This window comes from Pleurodeles waltl, chromosome 5 (assembly GCF_031143425.1).
Source record: "Pleurodeles waltl isolate 20211129_DDA chromosome 5, aPleWal1.hap1.20221129, whole genome shotgun sequence".
Lineage (NCBI taxonomy): Eukaryota > Metazoa > Chordata > Amphibia > Caudata > Salamandridae > Pleurodeles > Pleurodeles waltl.
In genome coordinates this window covers 574,968,325-574,988,106 of record NC_090444.1, presented here as the reverse complement: position 1 = coordinate 574,988,106, position 19,782 = coordinate 574,968,325, and the positions used below count along the sequence as shown (strand labels likewise).

At 48.9% G+C, this 19,782-nt stretch overlaps 1 protein-coding gene across 2 annotated transcripts in view; it reads left to right on the top strand.

Annotated features, from left to right (window-relative positions):
• USP34 (ubiquitin specific peptidase 34) overlaps window positions 1-19,782 on the top strand; it is a 1,940,069-nt gene that overhangs the window by 1,102,615 nt on the left and 817,672 nt on the right. The window lies entirely within an intron of this gene.

Below are 19,782 nucleotides of genomic sequence, written 5' to 3'. Positions count from 1 at the left end.
TCGAGAGGACGGTCTCGAGACCGTTCGCGGAGCCACCACCATTCATCTTCCTCCAAATCTTCAGGTACAGGTAAGAAAAGAAGAAGTCAAAGAGGTCCGTTCTACTTCGCCCCGTGGCTCGGCTGATGTGATGCGGCAGGAGCGTCGACCCCAAGGGCTCTGTCCTCGGAGCCTGCTTCTGCGTCCTCTCCACGCTCCCCGCCCAACTTGTTAGATGAGGCCATCTGCCTCATTTTTGGGCAGACATACACCGATGTGGCGCCTTTGGGCCCAAGAGGTTCGGTCGAGGGGCCTTTGAGTTCCACGCCGGCGGCTTCAGCTCCGGAAATCAGGTCCCCTCTGGATCTGCTCGCGGATCCGCAGCGACACTGGTCGTACCACTGAGACCTTCCCTGGCGCCGGTAGTGCCCACTATCGACGTTGACCCGATCCTTATCCCAAACGACTCTGAGTCAGAGCGGCGTCGCCCGACGCCACCTCTGACCTCGATGTGGCCTACTCACCCCAGGTCGAATTTGGACCCTTTTCCCTATGGGTACGAATTCGGGGAAAGATTGGAGGGGTCCCTGGACCCTTATGAATACCAGGATGACCCATCTTTGGACTGGGCACAGGTATTTGGCGAGGACAGTGGACTGGACACTTCTACAGATGCTGGCATTCTGTCTCCTCCTACCGTGGCTACGGCAGAGGGAGCGACTTATGCTGTGGTGTTCAGTAGGGTGGCTGAGGTCCTTGGACTTGAGCTACCTACTGTAGAGGTTAGGTCAAATCTCCTGACAGAGGTGCTTCAACCTGGGGCTTCCACATCTGAGCCCCTTTTACCTTTCAATGAAGCTCTCATTGATGTCCTTTTAGGTACTTGGTCCAAACGCAACAACACGGGCTCCTGTGAATAGGACTATCGCATTTCGCCATCGGCCTGCCCCGAATGACCATAAATTCCTGTCCCAGCACCCCATACCTGAGAGGCTTGCCATCCAGGCTTCCTATTACTCGGGCGCATTCCCTTCCACACCCCCGGATAGGGAATCAAAAAGGCTAGAACAATTTGGGAAGACGATGTTTTCTTCCTCCAGTCTCGTACAGCGGTCCGTGAACACCGCATGTGTTTTGGGCCGCTATACCCACTCTCTGTGAGATTCGGTTGCATAAGTTCTGCCACAGATACCAGAGGAGGCCTGTGTTATCATCTCCCAAGCTGTCAATGATGGGAGAGATGCGGCAAAGTTCACGATCCGATGTGGGCTGGACACAACCGACTCTCTGGGCAGATCGGTTGCTATGACGATGTCCTTGAGACGCCATGCCTGGTTGCGTACTTCTGTTTTTTGGGGGATTTCCAACAGTCTCTCATGGACATGCCCTTTGATGGCTCCCGTTTCTTTGGAGACAAGGCGGCCTTGGCGAGATTCAAGGACTCCTGGGATACTGCTCGGTCCCTTGGTCTTTCCGCTGCCCCTTGCCCCCAGCAATCCGTTTTCACCCCTTTCGTGGTGACGGAAGGGGCTCCCTGTCGCATCCCCCACCCAGCCACCGTGGCGCCCATGCTGTTGAGCCTCTGCGTGGCTGGGGATGCGGAATCCTGCGTGGGCATGGGACAGGGAACCAGACGTCTGCCCAATCCAGCCATGCCCCTGCTGCAGCCTCCATACCCTCCTAGTCCATCCCCCTCACTCCGATCCAGTTGACGGCAGGATTCGCCATCACCTGCCCCACTTGGAATCCATCACTGTGGACAGGTGGGGTTTGCAGATAGTTCGAAAGAGCTATTCCCTCCCTTTCAAATCTGCAGCACCAGCCATGCCTACATCACTCAGCCAACTTCCGGAGGGTCATTCAGCACTTCTCCGCCAGGAAGTTGCAGCTCTCTTGGCCAAGGGAGCTATAGAGAAGGTCCCTGTGCCAGAAGTAGGTCGTGGTTGTTATTTCCACTACTTTATGGTGCCGAAAAAGGACAAGAGCTTACTTCCTATCCTAGACCTTCGGGACCTCAGCTATTTCCTCAAGAAGGAGAAATTAAAATGCTCACCCTGGCTCAGGTTCTGTCTGCCATAGACCCAGGAGACTAGATGGTACCGTTGAACTTGCAGGAGCTTATTTCCACATTCACGTTACCTACAGTTCGTGGTAGGTCACTAGCACTATCAGTTTACAATGCTCCCTTTCGGCCTTACCAGTGCCCCTCGGGTGTTCATGAAAGTGATGGCAGTGGTTGTAGCTCATCTGCGCAGGTTAGGGGTATAAGTCTTTCCCTACCTTGACGACTGGCTGTTGAAGGCGAACTCGCTCCAGAAAGTTGTCTCCCACCTTCAGACTACGGCGAGCCTCCTGCACACGTCGGCGTTCACTATCAACGTGCCGAAGTCACCTGATTCCCTCTTAGACACTCCTTTTCATCGGAGCTGTTTTGGACAAAGTGCAGTTTCTGGCTTATCCTCCCGAAAGGCGAGTCCAAGATATTCATGCTATGATTCAGATGTTTCAGCCTCTGTCTTGGGTTTCGGTGAGACTGACTTTGAGGCTGTTGGGCCTCATGGCCTCCTGCATCCTGCGAGTGACACAAGCCAAATGGCATATGCGGGCTCTGCAGTGGGACTTGAAGTTCCAGTGGGCGCAGCATCAGGGGAATCTCTCCGACATGGCTTTCGACTCTAAATTGGGTCCATTGCAGATCCCTCCCCAGCCAGTTCTATCTTTAGTAACAGATGCGTCGCTTCTGAGTTGAGGCGGCCACATAGGAGAGGCGGACATCAGAGGCCTCTGGTCTCCGGGGAAGTCTGGGCTCTTTATCAATCTTCTGGACCTTTTGGCGATCAGGCTTGCGTTGAAAGCATTCCTTCCATCTCTCAAAGGGAAAGTGGTGCAGGTGTTCAAGGACAATACCACCGCCATGTGGTGCTGGAACAAACAGGTCAGAGTAGGTCCTGGACCCTTTGTCAGGAGGCACTATGCCTCTGGACATGGCTGGAACATCAGAACATTACCATGTTGGTTCAACATCTGGTGGGCCCTCTCAACACCAGAGCAGACAAACTCAGCCTTCGATGCACAGCCGATCACGAATGGCGTCTCCATCTGGAGGTGGCGCAAGGTCTCTTTCTCAAGTGGGGAGAGCCTTGGTTAGATCTGTTCGCCTCCACAGAGAACGTGCAATGTCAGCTGTTTTGCGCGTTGGAGTTTCCAAGGCGGCACTTGCTCGGAGATGCTTTTCATCTCGAGTGGAACTCCAGCCTCCTTAACACCTTTCTGCCTATACCACTTCTGCCCAGAGTTCTCAAGAAGATCAGGAACGACTGGTCCCAAGTCATTTTGGTGGCTCCGGAATGGGCACAAAGATTATGGTATCCAGACCTATTGAGTATGGCCATTGATCCTCCACTCATGCTGCCTCTGCGGGCAGATCTTCTGTCGCAGCAGCAGAGGAAGGTTCTCCACCGAACCTGTCTAATCTCTGTCTTCATGCGTGGAGATTGAGCGGCGACAGTTGACGATTTTTGATCTTCCACCCGAAGTCTGTGATATTAACTTGGCAGCCAGGAGTCCCTCCACCAAAACGGTGTACGCCTGTCATACATTTGTGGCATGGTGCAGCAACAAATATGTTGATCCCCTCTCTGCCCCTCTATCTGAGATTCTTTTGTTGATTATTTCTTTGGCCCAGCAGCCTCTGCTTTGGGCACCCTTAAAGGGTATTTATCTGCCATTTCGGCCTATCTTAGTTTACCTGATCAGCCCTCACTCTTTAAATCTCCTATTGTGGATAGATTCCTGAATGGTCTCACCCATTTATTTCCACACACTCCATTTATCATGCTTCAGTGGGACCTCAATCTTATCCTTACTTAATGTGTACTCCCTTTGAGCTGATGCACAATTGCCCTTTGTAGGAAGTTGTCTCTGTATATACTATCTCAAAGTAAGAGTTACTGTGCACAGAGTCCAAGGGTTCCCCTTAAGGTAAGATAGTGGCACAATTAGATAATTCTAATGCTCTATTTTGTGGTAGTGTGGTCGAGCAGTAGGGTTATCAAAGGGTAGTGTTAAGCATTTGTTGTACACACACAGGTTATAAATGAGCAACACACTCAAAGACTTTACTCCAGGTCAATAGTTTTTATATAAAAAATATATTTTCTTAATTTATTTCAAGAACCACAAGTTCAACATTTGAAGTAAATACATAAAATGCAAGATACTCCACACAGGTAAGTTAGGAACTTTAAATTAGAGCAATAACATATACAGTTTTTGTTAAAATGGCAATAAGCTAATTTAAAAGTGGACACAGTGCAAAAATCAACAGTTCCTGGGGGAGGTAAGTAATGGTTAAATTGTGAGGTAAGTAAGACACTTACAAGTCTCAGTTCCTGGGCATAGGCAACCCACCGTTGGGGGTTCAGGGCAACCCCAAAGTTACAACACCAGCAGCTCAGGGCCGGTCAGGTGCAGAGGTCAAAGTAGAGCTCAAATAACACAGGTGCCTATGGAGAACACGTGTGCTCTGGTTCCAGTCTGCTGGCAGGTAAGTACCTGCGTCTTCAGGAAGCAGACTAGGGGGGTTTTGTAGAGCACTGGGAGGGATACACACAGGCACAGAAAATACACCCTCAGTGGCACAGGGGCGGCATTTCCTTACAAAGTTGCAAAAGGAGGCCCACACAGCACTACTAAAATGGATCCGATGCCGCCGGAGAACCACTCAGGAGGCTGTGTGCCACAGGAAGGAGTTCTAGGGGCCTGAGCTGCACGGTGCACAAAGAAGTTTGTGGAAAGATGCCAACAAGCCTTGGCAACTGCAAAACACGCGGTACACTGGGTACTGTCTTGCGTGGGGAGGCAGACTCTTACCTCCACCAAAGTTGAACAGTTGGACATCAGGGTTGTCGGGACCACTTCAGTCTACCACCTGTGATGCTGGAGCGGCATCCAGCGGGACCAGCGACCTCTGAGGACTCAGAGGACTGACCTGCACCTAAAGTACCAAGAACCTCCTGAGGACAGCAGCTCTGTCCAGAAACAGCAACAACAAAGAAAGCAACTTTAAAGAGACTCCACTTCCTGCAAGAAGCATGAGTCTTCACAATCAGCACCTGACTCCCCTGGTCCGAGTTTGGAGAAACCAACACTGCATAGAGGACTCCCAGGTGACTCCAATGACGTGGACACCCTGAGTCGACCTCCCTGCAGCCCTACAGCGACGCCTGCAGAGAGTATCCAGAGGCTCCCCCTGACTGCGACTGCTTGGTAACCAAGGAACCCGACATCTGAACCTTGCACTGCACCCGCAGCCCCTAGGACCGAGAGGAACCACCTACCAGTGCAGGAGTGACCAGCCGCCGGCCATCATCCTAACCCAGTTGGTGGATGGCCGAGAACCCCCTTTGTGCCCTGCCTGCTTCGCCAGAGTTACCCGTGGGTCCCTCCATTATTTTCAAAATAAAACCCGATGCCTACTTTGCACGCCGCACCCAGCCACCCCTGTGCCGCTGAGGGTGTTTTGTGTGCTTGTGTGTGTCCCTCCTAGTGCTCTACAAAAACCCCCTTGTCTGCTTCCCGAGGACGCAGGTACTTACTTGCTAGCAGGCTGGAACCGTAGCTCCCCTGTTCTCCATAGGCGCCTATGTGTTTTGGGCCCTTCTTTGGCCTCTGCACCTGACCGGCCTTGTGTTGCTAGTGCTGTGGCTTTGCGGTTGCCGTGAACTCCCTACAGTGGGCTGCCTTTGCCCAGGAGACTGACTGTGTAAGTGCTTTACTTACCTGAGAAAATGATTACTTACCTCCCCAGGAACTTGCGATTTTTCACTGTGTTCACTTAAAAAAAAAAAAAAATTACAGATGCCCCCTGCATGCCAGCCCAACTGTTAGTGCTAGGCCGACCGGTCTATGCCAGCCTACCACTTTCAGACTAGTTTCTGGCTACACGGGGTAGCCATGGGAGTGCCTTTGTTCACGCTTTTCACTATTTGACCAGGAACAAAGCCTGTCCTGGGTGGAGGTGCTTCACACTTCCCCCTGCAGGAACTGTAACACCTGGTCGTGATCCTCAAAGGCTCAAGGCTGGTGTTACAACACCCAGGGCATCCAGCTAGTGGAGATGCTCGCCCCCCTGACACAGCCCCCAATTTTGGCAGCAAGTCCGGAGGAGTTACTGAGAAAAACAAGGAGGAGTCACCCTCCAGCCAGTACAGCCCCTAAGGTGTCCAGAGCTGAGGTGACCCCTTCCTTAGAAATTCCTCCATCTTTCATGGAGTATTTAGCCCAATAGGATTAGGGATGTGCCCCCCTCCCCAAAGTGAGGAGGCATAAGGAGGGTGTAGCCACCCTCAGGACTAGTAACCATTGGCTACTGCCCTCCAGCCCTAAACACACCCCTAAATTTAGTATTTAGGGGTGTCTCTGAACAGCGGAAATTAGATTCCTGATGACCTAACAAGGAGGACTGCTGACTTGAAAAACCCTGCAGAGAAGGAGACAACTGCTATTGCCCCAGCCCTACCCGCCTGTTTACAGATTCAAAGAACTGCAACAGCGATGCATTCTTTGGGCCCAGCGACCTCTGCCTACTCAGAGGACTTCCCTGCAATTCCAAAGGACGCTCACCGCACTCCTAAAGCATGAGTACCCACCACTCTGCACCCGACGCCCCTGGCCTGTGTCCACAGAAACCAACACCGCAGAGAGTACCCCCAGGCGACTCCAACGATGTGTCCACCCTGAGCCGACCTCCCTGCACCCCAACGACGACGCCTGCAGAGAGAATCCATAGGACCTCCCTGTACGTGACTGCCTTGTAACAAAGAACCCGATTCCTGGAAGAAGCACCGCATCCGCAATCCCCAGGCCCGAGAGGAACCAACTACTGGTGCAGTAGTCGCCAGCAGGCGGCATTCACCTTTGCCCAGTTGGTGGCTGGCCCGAGAAGCCCCCCTGTGCCTTGCCTGCATCGCCAGTGACCTCTGGGTCCCTCCATTGATTTCAATACAAAACCTGACGCCTTGTTTTCACACTTCACCCGGCCGCTCCTGTGCCGCTGAGGGTGTATTTTGTGTGCCTGTTTGGAACCCCCTCCAGTGCTCTACAAAAAAACCCTGGTCTGCTCCCCGAGGATGCAGGTACTTACCTACTAGCAGACTGGAACCGGAGCACCCCTGTTCTCCATAGGCACCTTTGTGTTTTGGGTCCTCCTTTGACCTCTGCACCTGACCGGCCCTGTGTTGCTAGTGCTGTGGCTTTGGGGTTGCCTTGAACCCCCAACAGTGGGCTGCCTATGCCCAAGAGACTGACTGTGTAAGTGCTTTACCTACCTGAAAAACTAACCAAAACTTACCTCCCCCAGGAACTCGTGATTTTTGCACTGTGTCCACTTTTAAAATAACTATTTGCCATTTTAACCAAAACTGTTTGTTCTTCTGTTTTAAATCAAAGTTCTATATTTACCTGTGTGAAGTACCTTGCATTTTATGTACTTACCTCAAATGTTGAATTTTGTGGTTCTAAAATAAATTAAGAAAAGAGATTTTTCTATATAAAAACTATTGGCCTGGAGTTAAGTCTTTGAGTGTGTGTTCTCATTTATTGCCTGTGTGTGTACAACAAATGCTTAACACTACCCTCTGATAAGCCTACTGCTCGACCACACTACCACAAAATAGAGCATTAGAATTATCTAATGTTGCCACTATCAACCTCTAAGCGGAACGTTTGGACTCTGCACACTATCTCTCACTTTGAGATAGTATATACTGAGCCAACTTCCTACACAACTTCTTTGTCCCCGTGCTTTGGGACTCCTGTGCATGCTGCCTGGTCTGAGTGCTATCTAAGTTGCTGAGAGCCCCCCTCTGCCTCCACTTCCTGGGTAGAGTGCACCTGGTCCCGGGCAGCGCCATTTACCTCTAACCGCTAGCTTTGTGTGTACCGAGGCTTGTTGGCAGAATCCAGCGACGCAAACCAGACTGTAATCATCCATCCGGCGTGGGACATCTTATGCACCAACCAGGAATCTGCATCTGTCTTCTTGGGTCAGTACTGGCTGTTGTTCTTCACTGCTGGTTCTTCTTTTGCACCTTCATCCAGGTTAGCAGGGGTTCCTGTTCTCCCTGGACTCTTAAGTGCTTCTTGGACTTGGTCCGCTTCTTCCACAGGTCTCCGGTCGAGGAATTCATGGTTGGTGTGTTGCAGTATCTTCTGGTTCTTACATAATCTTCTTTATTGTGTTCTTGTGTGTGATTTACTCCTGATAATTCTGGGGTCTGTGGTGGGTTCTATTACTTACCTGTGTTTTGTAAGACTCCCAGCGCCACTCTACACACTACACTTGCTTAGGTGGGAAACTGGTTTTCGCATTCCTCTTTCTTAGTATATGGGTTGTGTTCTCCCCAGGTCCATTTCTAACTATTGTGGTGATCACTATTTGCACTGTTTTGTAACTGTTTTACAGGTATTTCTGCATACTAGTGTATATTATTTGTGTATTACTTACCTCCTAAGGGAGTATAGTCTCTATGGTATTTTTGTCATTTGTGTCACCAAAATAAAGTACGTTTATTTTTGTAACACTGAGTATATTTTTTTATGGGTGAGAGTACTGTGTAGCTACAGTGGTATTGCATGAGCTTTGCATGTCTCCTAGTTAGGCCTTGGCTGCTTATCCATACTACCCATAGAGAGCCTGACTTCTAGACACTGACTACATTTCACTAATAAGGGATACATAGACCTGGTATAAGGTGTAAGTACCTTAGGTACCCACTACAAACCAGGCCAGCCTCCTACAGCATCCCCCTGAGGGTGCCAAGCCCACCAACCACTGCCCATGGCATAGGTAAGTCACCCCTCTAGCAGGCCTTACAGCCCTAAGGTGGAGTGCACTATGCCACAGGTAAGGGCATAGCTGCATGAGCAATATGCCCCTACAGTGTCTAAGTCTATTCTTAGACATTGTTAGTGTAGTGTGGCCATATGAAGTACATGGCCTGGGAGTTTGTCATTGCATCTTTAAGCCAAAGGGCATAACAGTAAACTGATAGTGCCCATCAGGTGTAGAGAATGCTGTCTTTTATTTTGCTCCAGGTGCCATTTTGATTTGCCAGTACCCTGCTGTCAAGTCAAAGGTACTTAAGAATTTGGCTGCACCTAATTTATCAATCAATTCATCTGCCCTTGATATGAGGTGAGCACCTGTCTTGGTGACAGAGTTGAGCCTTCTGTAGTCCACAATAAACCTCATCTCTCTCTTTCCATCCTTGGTGTGAGGTTTGGAGACCAAGACCACTGGGCTAACCCAGGGACTGTCATAGTGCTCTGTCACTCCCCATTCCAGCATCTTGTGGACTTCCACATTGATGCTTTCTTTGTCTTATTCAGACTGTCTGAATATTTCATTCTTGACAGGTAAACTGTCTCCTGTGTCCACATCATGGGTACACCAGTGTGTCTGACCAGGGGTCAAGGAAAAGAGCTGAGCAAAATGCTGGAGGACTTGCTTGCAGTCAGCTTGCTGTTGGCTAGAGCGGGTGTCTGAATAGATCACTCTATCTACTGAGCCATCTTTAGGGTCAGTGGAGAGGAGGTCAGGGAGAGCCTCACTCTCTGCTTCCTGTTCCTCAACAGTAACCATCAGCATGGGTAATTCGTCCCTATCATGATAGAGTTTAAGGCGATTAACATGGATCACCCACTTGGGTGTCCTGCTTGTGTGCAGGTCCACTAAGTAAGTGGCCTGACTCTTCGTTTCTAGCACTGGGTAAGGGCCACTCCATCTGTCTTGAATTGCCCCGGGAGCCACAGGCTCCAGAACCCAGACTTTCTGCCATGGCTGAAACTCAACCAGTGCAGCCTTTTGGTCATATCAAAACTTCTGGAGTTGTTGGCTGGCCTCAATGTTTTTGCTTGCCTTTTCCATGTACTCTGATATCCTGGAGTGGAGGCCTAGTACATAGTCCACTACATCCTACTTAGGCAGATGGAGCGGTCACTCCCAGCCTTCTTTCTCAAGTGCCAGTGGTCCTCTTGAAGGATGGCCAGACAGAAGCTCAAAGGGGGAAAACCCTACTCTCTTCTATGGCCCATCTCTGTGGGTGAAAAGCAGACATGGCAAGAGGACATCCCATCTCCTTTTGAGTTTTTCAGGGAGCCCCATGATCATGCACTTCAATTTCTTGTTAAACCTTTCTACAAGACGATTGGTTTGTGGATGGTATGGTGTGGTGAATTTATAAGTCAGCCCACACTCATTCCACATATGTTTCAGGTAAGCTGACATGAAGTTGGTACCTCTGTCAGAAACCAAGTCCTTAGGCAATCCCACTCTGGTAAAAAAAAAAAAAAAACTATGAATGCTTTGGCTACTGCGGGGGCAGGGGGGCAGTAGTGGACCTAAGAGGAATTGCCTCGGGGTACCTGGTAGCATGATCTACTATTACCAGTATATAATGGCTCCCTAATGCTGTGGGAGATTCAAGTGCACCCCCATTATGTCCTCTCCCACTCTCTCAAAGGGGACCCCCACCGCTGGAAGTGGAATGAGGGAGGGCTTTGGATGGCCACCTGTCTTACCACTGGCTTGACAGGTGACACAGGAGCTGCAAAACTCCTTTACCTTCTGGGACATATTGGGCCAATAGAAATGGTTGACTAATCTCTCCCAAGTCTTGGTTTGTCCCAAATGCCGAGCAAGGGGAATGTCATGGGCTAAGATCAGAATGAACTCCCTAAGCCCCTGAGGCCCTACCACTCTCCTAGTGGCACCAGGGTTTGGATCTCTTGCCTCAGTGTAAAGGAGCCCATCTTCCCAATAGACCCTGTGGGTTCCACTGACAGTTCCTTTTTCTTGCTCAGCTGCTTGCTGTCTTAGGCCTTCAAAAGAGGTACACGTTTCTTGCCCCTTACACAGCTGTTCCCTTGAGGGCCCCCCTGGGCCCAGGAGCTCTACCTGATAAGGCTCCATTTCAATGGACTCAGTTCCCTCAGGGGACAGAATATCTTCCTGAGAAGTGAGGTTCTGTTTCTTGTGCTGTGCAGAAGCTGGTCCCCAGTCTTCTTTCCTTTCCTCTTGGAACGTTGGGCCATTATTCCAGACTCCAACACTTTTTTTTCACCCTGTGCTCTGCAGTGTGTTCTAGTCTTGACACACACCAGTTCAGAGATGCCCAGCATGGCTGCATGGTCCTTGAGCTCTACCTCAGCCCATGCTGAGGACTCCAGATCATTCCCTAGCAGACACTGTACTGGAATTGCAGAGGAGACTACCACCTGTTTCAGGCCAGGGACCCCTCCCCATTCTAAAGTTTCCATTGCCATGGGATGGACTTTAGTTTGATTGTCAGCATTTGTGACTGGATATGTCTGTCCAACCAGGTATTGCCCTGGGGAAACCAGTTTGTCTGTTCCCATTGTGACACTTTCACCTATACCCCTCAGGGCTTCTACTCTACTCCCATTTATCAAGAGCTGCTGGCTGTATTTTTGCATGTTAGGTGGCCAGGTAGCAAGTGTGGCTAAATCCACCCCACCCTCTGAGACTAGTGTAGCTTCTAGTGTGGACCCTGATTTGCTCTGGGCACACTCTTGATCCCACCTGGAGACTGGCCATTTCATTACTAACTGGAGTATTGGTTGTTGGACTTTCCTTGGGACAGGCCTGGTCTTTGGTGTCCATGCTGTCTACAGTTGTGACACCAGGCCTTCTTGGGATCAATGTTTTTACCCTTATACCCATTTGTGGACTGTGAAGAGGCTCAGGGCCTACCCTCCTGAGCAGGTTTTTGGTCCCCTGTAGAAGACCCATTGTTTTTGTCTTTGCATGTCTCACCACCCTTCCCGTGGGGAGGCTTTGTGACCCCTTTCTTTTGGTCACCCCCTGTGGAAGTCTTGGTCACCTTAGTCTTGACCTAGTGGTCTGCCTTCTTTCCCAATTCTTGGGGAATAATTGGACCTAAGTCTACCAGATGTTGATGGAGTTTGTCATTGAAGCAATTACTTAACAGATGTTATTTCAGAAATAAATTATGCAGCCCATCATAATCACTTACACCACTGCCAGTTATCCAACCATCTAGTGTTTTGACTGAGAAGTCAACAAAACCAACCCAGGTCTGGCTTGATGATTTGTGAGCCCCCCTGAATCTATTCCTGTACTCCTCAGTTGAGAATCCAAAGCCCTTAATCAGGATAGCCTTCATGAGGTCATAGGATTCTGCATCTTTACCAGAAAGTGTGAGGAGTCTATCCCTACACTTCCCAGTGAACAGTTCCCAAAGGAGAGCTCCCCGGTGAGATCTGCTTACTTTTCTGGTTGCACAAGCCCTCCCAAAAGCTGTGAACCATTTGGTGATATCATCACCTTCTTCATATTTAGTTACAATCCCTTTGGGGATTTTTAGAATGTCAGTATTCTCTCTGACCCTATTTAAGTTGCTGCCACCATTTATGGGAGTTAAACCCATTTCTTTTCTTTCCCGTTCCATGGCTAGGAGCTGCTTCTCCAAAGCCAATCTCTTGGCCATCCTTGCTAAAAGGATGTCCTCTTCATTGAGGCTGCTTTCAATGCTTACAGAGGTACTGGACTCCCCTGTGGAAGAACCAGGCTCACAGACTGATTTGTGGGGACAGGGTTCTAGGAACCCTATCCTCCCTGTTTAGGACAGGAGGTGGGGAGAGTCCATCCTCCTGTTCACTAATTTCCCCATCTGAACGAGGATCCTCCATATCAGAGGGGTGGTCCCTTGTAAACTCTTCCAAGAGCTCCTGGAGCTTTGCCTTGGTAGGGTTGGACCCAGTTTTTATCTTTTTTTGTCTTACAGAGAGACCTTAACTCTGACATCCCTAGATGCAGGTATGGGGTGAGGTTGAGTTCCAACATCATCTCATCTGTGTGACTCATTATGGCTCTAAAAGTTGGGATTAGTTTTTAAGAAACTAAAAACTACTTCTAGTACTTAAATCCTAACCTTTACAAACTTTTAAACTTAAAAAGAAATGCTAACAGGGACTTACACAAGGCCCTAGCAGGACTTTTACAATTTTAGAAAAATAGCCAAAAATTCAAAAATTAGTTTCTAATGAAATTAATTTCTAATGACAACTCCTGTGTCCCTCAGGCCTGGGGCTGCGGGTGCAGCGCTTCTTCCAGACGTCGGGTTCCTTTGTTACTGTGCAGTCACGGTCAGGGGGAGCCTTCGGATTCTTTCTGCAGGCGTCACTGTGGGGGTGCACGCAGGTCGTCTCAGGGTGTCCATGTCGTGGGAGTCGCCTGGGGGTCCTCTCTGCAGTGTTGGTTCTTCTGGACACGAGCCAGGGGCGTTGGGTGTAGTGTGTTGGGGACTCACGCTTCCGGAGTGAGACTGGAGTCCCTTTAAAGATGGCTGTTTCTTGGTTCTTGGACAGAGCCGCTGTCTCGCTGGATGCATTGCGGTGCTGGTTCTTTGAGTCTGGAGACAGGCCTGTAGAGCGGCAGCCAAGGCAGTTGTCGTCTCCGATGTCTCTGCAGGACTTTCATGTCAGCAATCTTTCTTCTTGTTGTAGGTCTTCAGGAATCTGTTTTCTTGGGTTCAGGGTCACCCTTAAAAACTAAGTTTAGGGGGGTGTTTAAGTCTGGTGGGCAGTAGTCAATGGCTACTGTCCTGGAAAGTGGCTACACCCTCTTTGTGCCTCCTCCAAAACAAGATGGAGGATTACCTAAGGCAGGGGGTCACCTCAGCTCAGGACACCTTGGGGGCTGTACTGGCTGGAGAGTGACACCTTGTTTTTCTCATTATCTCCTCTTGACTTGCCGTCATAAGTGGGGCTGTGTCCAGGGGGGTGGGCATCTCCACTAGCTGGAATGCCCTGGGGCATTGTAACACAAAGCCTGAGCCTTTGAGGCTCTCTGCTAGGTGTTACAGTTCCTTCAGTTGGGGGGGGTTAGAAGCACCTCCACCCAGTGCAGGCTTTGTTTCTGGCCCCAGAGATCACAAAGGCTCTCACCCCAGCGGGACAGAAACTCGTCTCAGTGACAGGCTGGCACAGACCAGTCAGCCCTGAACTGAAGGATTGAGTAAAATACAGGGGGCATCTCTAAGAGGCCCTCCGTATGCATTTTTTAATAAATCCAGCACTGACATCAGTGTGGTTTTATTATTCTGAGAAGTTTGATACCAAACTTCCCAGTATTCAGTGTAGCCATTAAGGAGCTGTGGAGTTCGTTTTTGACAAACTCCCAGACCATATACTTAATATGGCCACACTGTACTTACAATGTCTAAGAATAGACTTAGATACTGAAGGGGTGTATTGCTCATGCAGCTAAGCCCTCACCTGTGGTATAGTGTACCCTGCCTTAGGGCTTTAAGGCCTGCTAGAGGGGTGACTTACCTATGTCACAGGCAGTATATTGTGTGCATGGCATCCTGAGGGGGATCCGATGTCGACTTTGCCTTTTTCTCCCAACCAACACACATAATCTGCAATGGCAGTGCACGTGTGTTAGGTGAGGGTCCCTTAGGGTGGCACAACACATGCTTCAGCCCTTAGGGACCTTCCCTGGTCACAGGGCCCATGGTACCACTGGTACCTTTTACAAGGTACTTATCTGTGTGCCAGTGATGTACCAATTGTGGAAACAATTGGACATTTTTAGTGAAAGAACACTGGTGCTGGGGCCTGGTTAGCAGGGGCCCAGTACACTTCTTAGTCAAGTCAGCATCAATATTAGACAAAAGGTGGGGGGTAACGGCAACAGGGAGCTGTTTTCCTACACTCCAGAGCAGGTCCCTAGACGATTCAGACCTTGTGTCCAGACTGGGTTGACCCCTCCTGGCCAACACGACGACGCCTGCAGCCTAATTCTAGAGGACCTCTGTGATCAGGAGGGAACCAGACGAAGATACCCGATGGCCAAAGGTACCCCTGTACCCGAAGCCCCCTGGCCTTGGGGAATCCAACCACTGGTCCAACAACGTTCAGCAGGTGCCCTCCTCCTTGCTCAGCCTGTAGTTTCCTGGAACTGTCCCCCTGGACCTAGCCTGCAGCATCTTTGTGAGCCCTGGGGTCCCCCTGTTGAACAGTGTTGTGAGCCCAACGCTGTGTTTGCACCCTGCACCCAGTTGCTCCTGAGCCACTGAGGGTGTATGTTTGGTGCTAACCTGTCCCCCACCCCCGTTGCTGATGGTGCACTTTTGGGGTCAGCCTAAACGTTGTTATACTTACCTGTTTTCTGTACTAATTCTCTCCGCCCCCCCCCAGGATGCTACGTACTCCTATGAAAAATTGCACTGTCAACTTTTGAAATGAAAAGAATGTTACTTGTAAACTGCCTTATCTAAAGAAAGCACATTTGATACATATGCATGATACCTACTTACAACTATACTTACCTGCAACAAGTTCTTCTGGTTTTAGTAATTAAGTAACAAAATATTTTTTTGCTATATAAAAACAATTGGCCTGGAATTAGTAATTGAGTGTGTGCCTCATTTATTGCCTGTGTGTACAACAAATGCTTTGCACTACCCTTTGATAAGCCTAACTGCTCGACCACACTACCACAAAAGAACGCATTAGTATTAACTACATTAGCCTCTGTTAAGCCTCCAAAATGGTCAAATTCTGTCAGAAAGAGACCAGGGTAGCTCTCTCTGGATCAGCAAGTGGTGCAGAAAGAAAAGAACTGACGTCCCTGCGCTGAGGCGGCATCTATGTACTACTCCCGCAGCCTGCGGAGTCGACCGACACAAGGGTATTGCTCGAAGAAAAATCGACGGATCCAGTCTGACGCCTGGGGGAAATTCTAAGGTAAGGAATCTGAACTAGAATATGTCTCTACCAGATATTTAGTTACCGAAGGTAAGTAACTTGTATTTTAGTCTCTGTCAAGCCTCTGGGGAACCCCTGGAATCTGTGCACACTAAATCTCACTTTGGTATAGTATATACAGAGCCAGCTTCCTACAGTAGTGCTGTCTAGTTCCACGTGGCAGGATCACCTCAGAAGTGTACTTGAGGCCTTGAAAAAGGCAGGCCTCACTATCAAGGCAAGTAAATGCCAGCTAGGGGAAAGCAAATTTGTTTACTTGGGTCACCTGATAGGTGAAGACCCAGTTCGTGTTTTACAGAGCAAAATCGAAACCATTGTGGATTGGGTTGCTCCCACTGCTCAGACTCAGGTCAGAGCTTTTCTGGGCGTGACTGAGTATTACCATAGATTTGGTCCATTGTGACAGCCCTGAATAATCTCACCTCTAAGAAAATGCCTGAAAAGGTAACCTGGACAGTTAGCTGTCAACTGGCCTTTGATGCCCTGAAAAAGGACACATGCTTAACTCCAAAACTTAAAAGTCCTGACTACTCAAAACCATTAATTAAGACAGATGTTTTAGAAATAGGAATTGGAGCAGTACTATCCCACCTTCATGAAGAGGGCCAGGATCAACCAGTAGCTTTCATTAGCAGAAGGTTGGCTCCCAGAGAGAGAGAGAAACACTGGTCAGCTATAGAGAGAGACACCTTTGCTGTCGTCTGGGCCCTGAAGAAGTTGAGGCCATACCTGTTTAGCACTCGCTTCATTGTTCAGACAGATCACAAGCTCCTCTTATTGTGCTCTGCTTTTTGGCCAACAAGTAGCAGATTTTTGTGCAACCACCTGAGTGCTAGCGTTCTCATTCTACCACAGCCAAAGCTGCAACCACTAAGTTAGCTCGCGGAGTTCTCATCCTGTGCATTTGTCAGGCTGCAACTTTGACTTCGCTGCACATGTTCACGAAGCACTTCTGCCTGGACAGTCAAGTCCTTCGGTATGGGCATTGTGCGCATTTGATCCTGCTGGACTTTCTGTTCTAAGTTGGGTTCGCAGACCCACCTCCGGGGAGTCTTTAGGTATCTATTTTAAAGTAAGGAATCTGCAGATGGAAATATCTGTCAGGTGAACAAGTTAGTTACCTTCGGCAGTGCGTTATCTGGTAAATTTTCATAATCCCTGCTCTGACACCTCATCAAAGGATGAGGACTTTCACTTAGTAAGGGCCTTAGAAACTCACACTAGTGGTTAGTCTTTATCGTGGCTCCTTGGTCCTGGTGTGGAAAGTCAGAAAAATGAACTGAGGTCAGTGCACTGAGGTAGCACCCATGTAGGTACCGCGTACGTCACCTAAGTTCTGGACGATGCTGAGTCAAAGCCTACCTCCATCACCTACTGGCATGCAGAGGTACTGCTTGAAAATTTCCAGATCCAGTTTGTCCAGTTTGTAATTTTAAAGTAAGGAGCCTGCGGCTAGATAGTCTCTACCAGATAAGGTGTTACTGAAGTATTTTAACTTTTTTTTTATCTATTCTGCAGCCTTGTAGAACCCTATAGTCATAAGAACTGACTTTTGCATTCTCTCCAACCGTGAGTATTCCGATGTACGCCTGCAAACAGGGGATTTTGTGTTTCCTTGACTTTGACTCAGTACCCGACTCCCTAGAGCTTGGCAGTTTAGGATTATATAAGCAAGGTGAGCCACAATGCTTTACATACCTAGTTGAGAGGCAGAGAACAAAATACATTGAGTAAGAGGTTTTTGCTTTCTGTTAGCTTGGCCCAAGGTTCCTTAACACTCTACCTGCTACAATGTTAAAACATGCACTTTGCAATATGACCAGCGAGAATTTGACTGCCATCCCTGACTAATTTATGAACCCTTTTGCTGAAACAAGTATGTCTTGATGGCTGTCCTGGATATGACTCACTGTGTGAGTTGCATAATGGACACCATTGTCATGATCTTTTGTCATGTCTGCGTGTGTGTCACAGGATTTTGTGGTGATGTGCAGGCATTCTTTATGAATATGCAGTTTTACTGTTCTAGCCTTTTTAGAGAGAAGCCAGATTCTGTGCTGGAACATTTCAAAGGGATCAGTGTTAATGCCTGGTCGTTAGGTTTGGTCTCTGTGGCACAGGAACAATGAAAATTCAGAAGATACTCTTGGGCCCCCCTGTTGCCAAAGGCAACCCTTATATCAGCCATCACAGCCCCTTTACAGCTCAAGTGGACAATGTGGTTGGAGAGGGCTGTAGACACTCCTTCCCTGCGGTAGCTATGGTGAAGAAGATTTTTTTCCCCCTCCCGTAGTCATGCAGGACCTACAGGGGGCATAGTTCATTTTTTCCTGACAAACTGGACTGCTATAACTTTGGACCAGTTGGTGGTGCACATTATTAAAAAAAGAAACCCTCCTCCCCCCTTCATATCTGTTTCCCACTTCCGGACTAAATAAGATAATGCATCCATCCTTGTACAGGAAGTTTGGTCGCTATTGCCGCAGGGGCAGTATGTCAGGTTAGGTAACAACACAGAAAGCAATGGCGATCATGGTCATCCCTAAAAAGAGACTAACCAGGTTCCCTAGTAAGGTAATAATACCAGGACGGACTCAACCTCAGTGTGAGGGTATTCTTAAAAAAAGACACTGGTTAAAGCTGCAATCAAGAAAAAACTAAAACTTAAGTAAACTAAAAATATCATCTTTCCAGGGTGGGATGAGGAAGCCAATGATGAAGCATGCCACAAAACGTAGGTGTGACTTCTACACCCAGTATAACTGTTTAACCTATCTACCCTCTGGAATTGGTTAGACTCCCATTTTCTGTTTGGGGGTGACCCTAATTGTCATTGTATTCTGTGATGTTAGTTAGGTCTAATTTTTAGGACAGGGCAGGGTCGGGGTAGTTGTTAGGACAAGACAGCGTAGGTTTTAGGGTTTAGGGCAGGAACGGGGGTTGGGGTAGTTTTTAGGACAGGGTGGGGTAAGTTTTAGGGTTCAGGGCGGGGGTGGAGTCTGGTAGTTTTTAGGACTGGGAGGGATATGTTTTGGAGTTCATGGAGGAGTGGTCGGGTAGTTATTAGCACAGGGTGGGGTAGGTTTTAGGGTTCGGGGCTAGGGCGGAGGAGTCTGGTAGTTTTTAGGACAGGGCGAGATAGGTTTTAGGGTTCAGGGCAGGGGATTGGGATAGTTTTTAGCACACGGTGGGGTAGATTTTAGGGTTCATTAGTTTATAGGACAGGACAGGGTAGGTTTTAGGGTTCTGGACAGGCGGGTTGAGGTACTTTTAAGGTACAGAGTGGGGGCGGTTGGTCGAGATAATTTTTAGGACAGTGTGGTGGTAGCTTTTAGGGTTCGGGCGGGGTAGTTTTTAGGACAGGGTGGGGTAGGTTTTAAGGTTCAGGACGGGGGCCAGAGTAGTTTTTAGGACAGGACAGGGTAGGTTTTAAGGTTCAAAGTGGGGGGCCGGGTAGTTTTTAGGACAGGGCTGGGTAGGTTTTAGGGTTGATGGCAGGGGGCCGGGGTAGTTTTTAGGACAGGGAGGGGCAGTCTTAAGGGCTGGAGCAGGGTAGATTGCAGAGTATGGTATCAAGTGTAAGGGGGCAAGGCGGGGAACAGTTTACTATGCATGTTCCTTTACCTAACATGCTTTTACAATGAAATTTGTTGCAAAGGCATGCGTGGTAATGATGCGGTCTTTGCTGAGACTACATTCTTAAGGCATCCGTGGTTCAGGCATGCATGATTGCATCATACAACCCTTATTCTTCTACCATCTATTCCTGCCACTTTCGTCAATCTTATCCCCTAGTCTAATGGCTTAGAAAAATTGGATAGGCAATGATTCTAAAGAGCCATGGTGGTGGGCCATATGTGGCTCGGTGACAGCATCGGCAAAGGACCAGAGACGAGCTGTAACCATGGCCTGCTTTCTGGTGCTGGAAAACTATTTACATTTTGTGCATCCAATTTGGCACCTGTCATAGATTAATGAGGTGAAGAA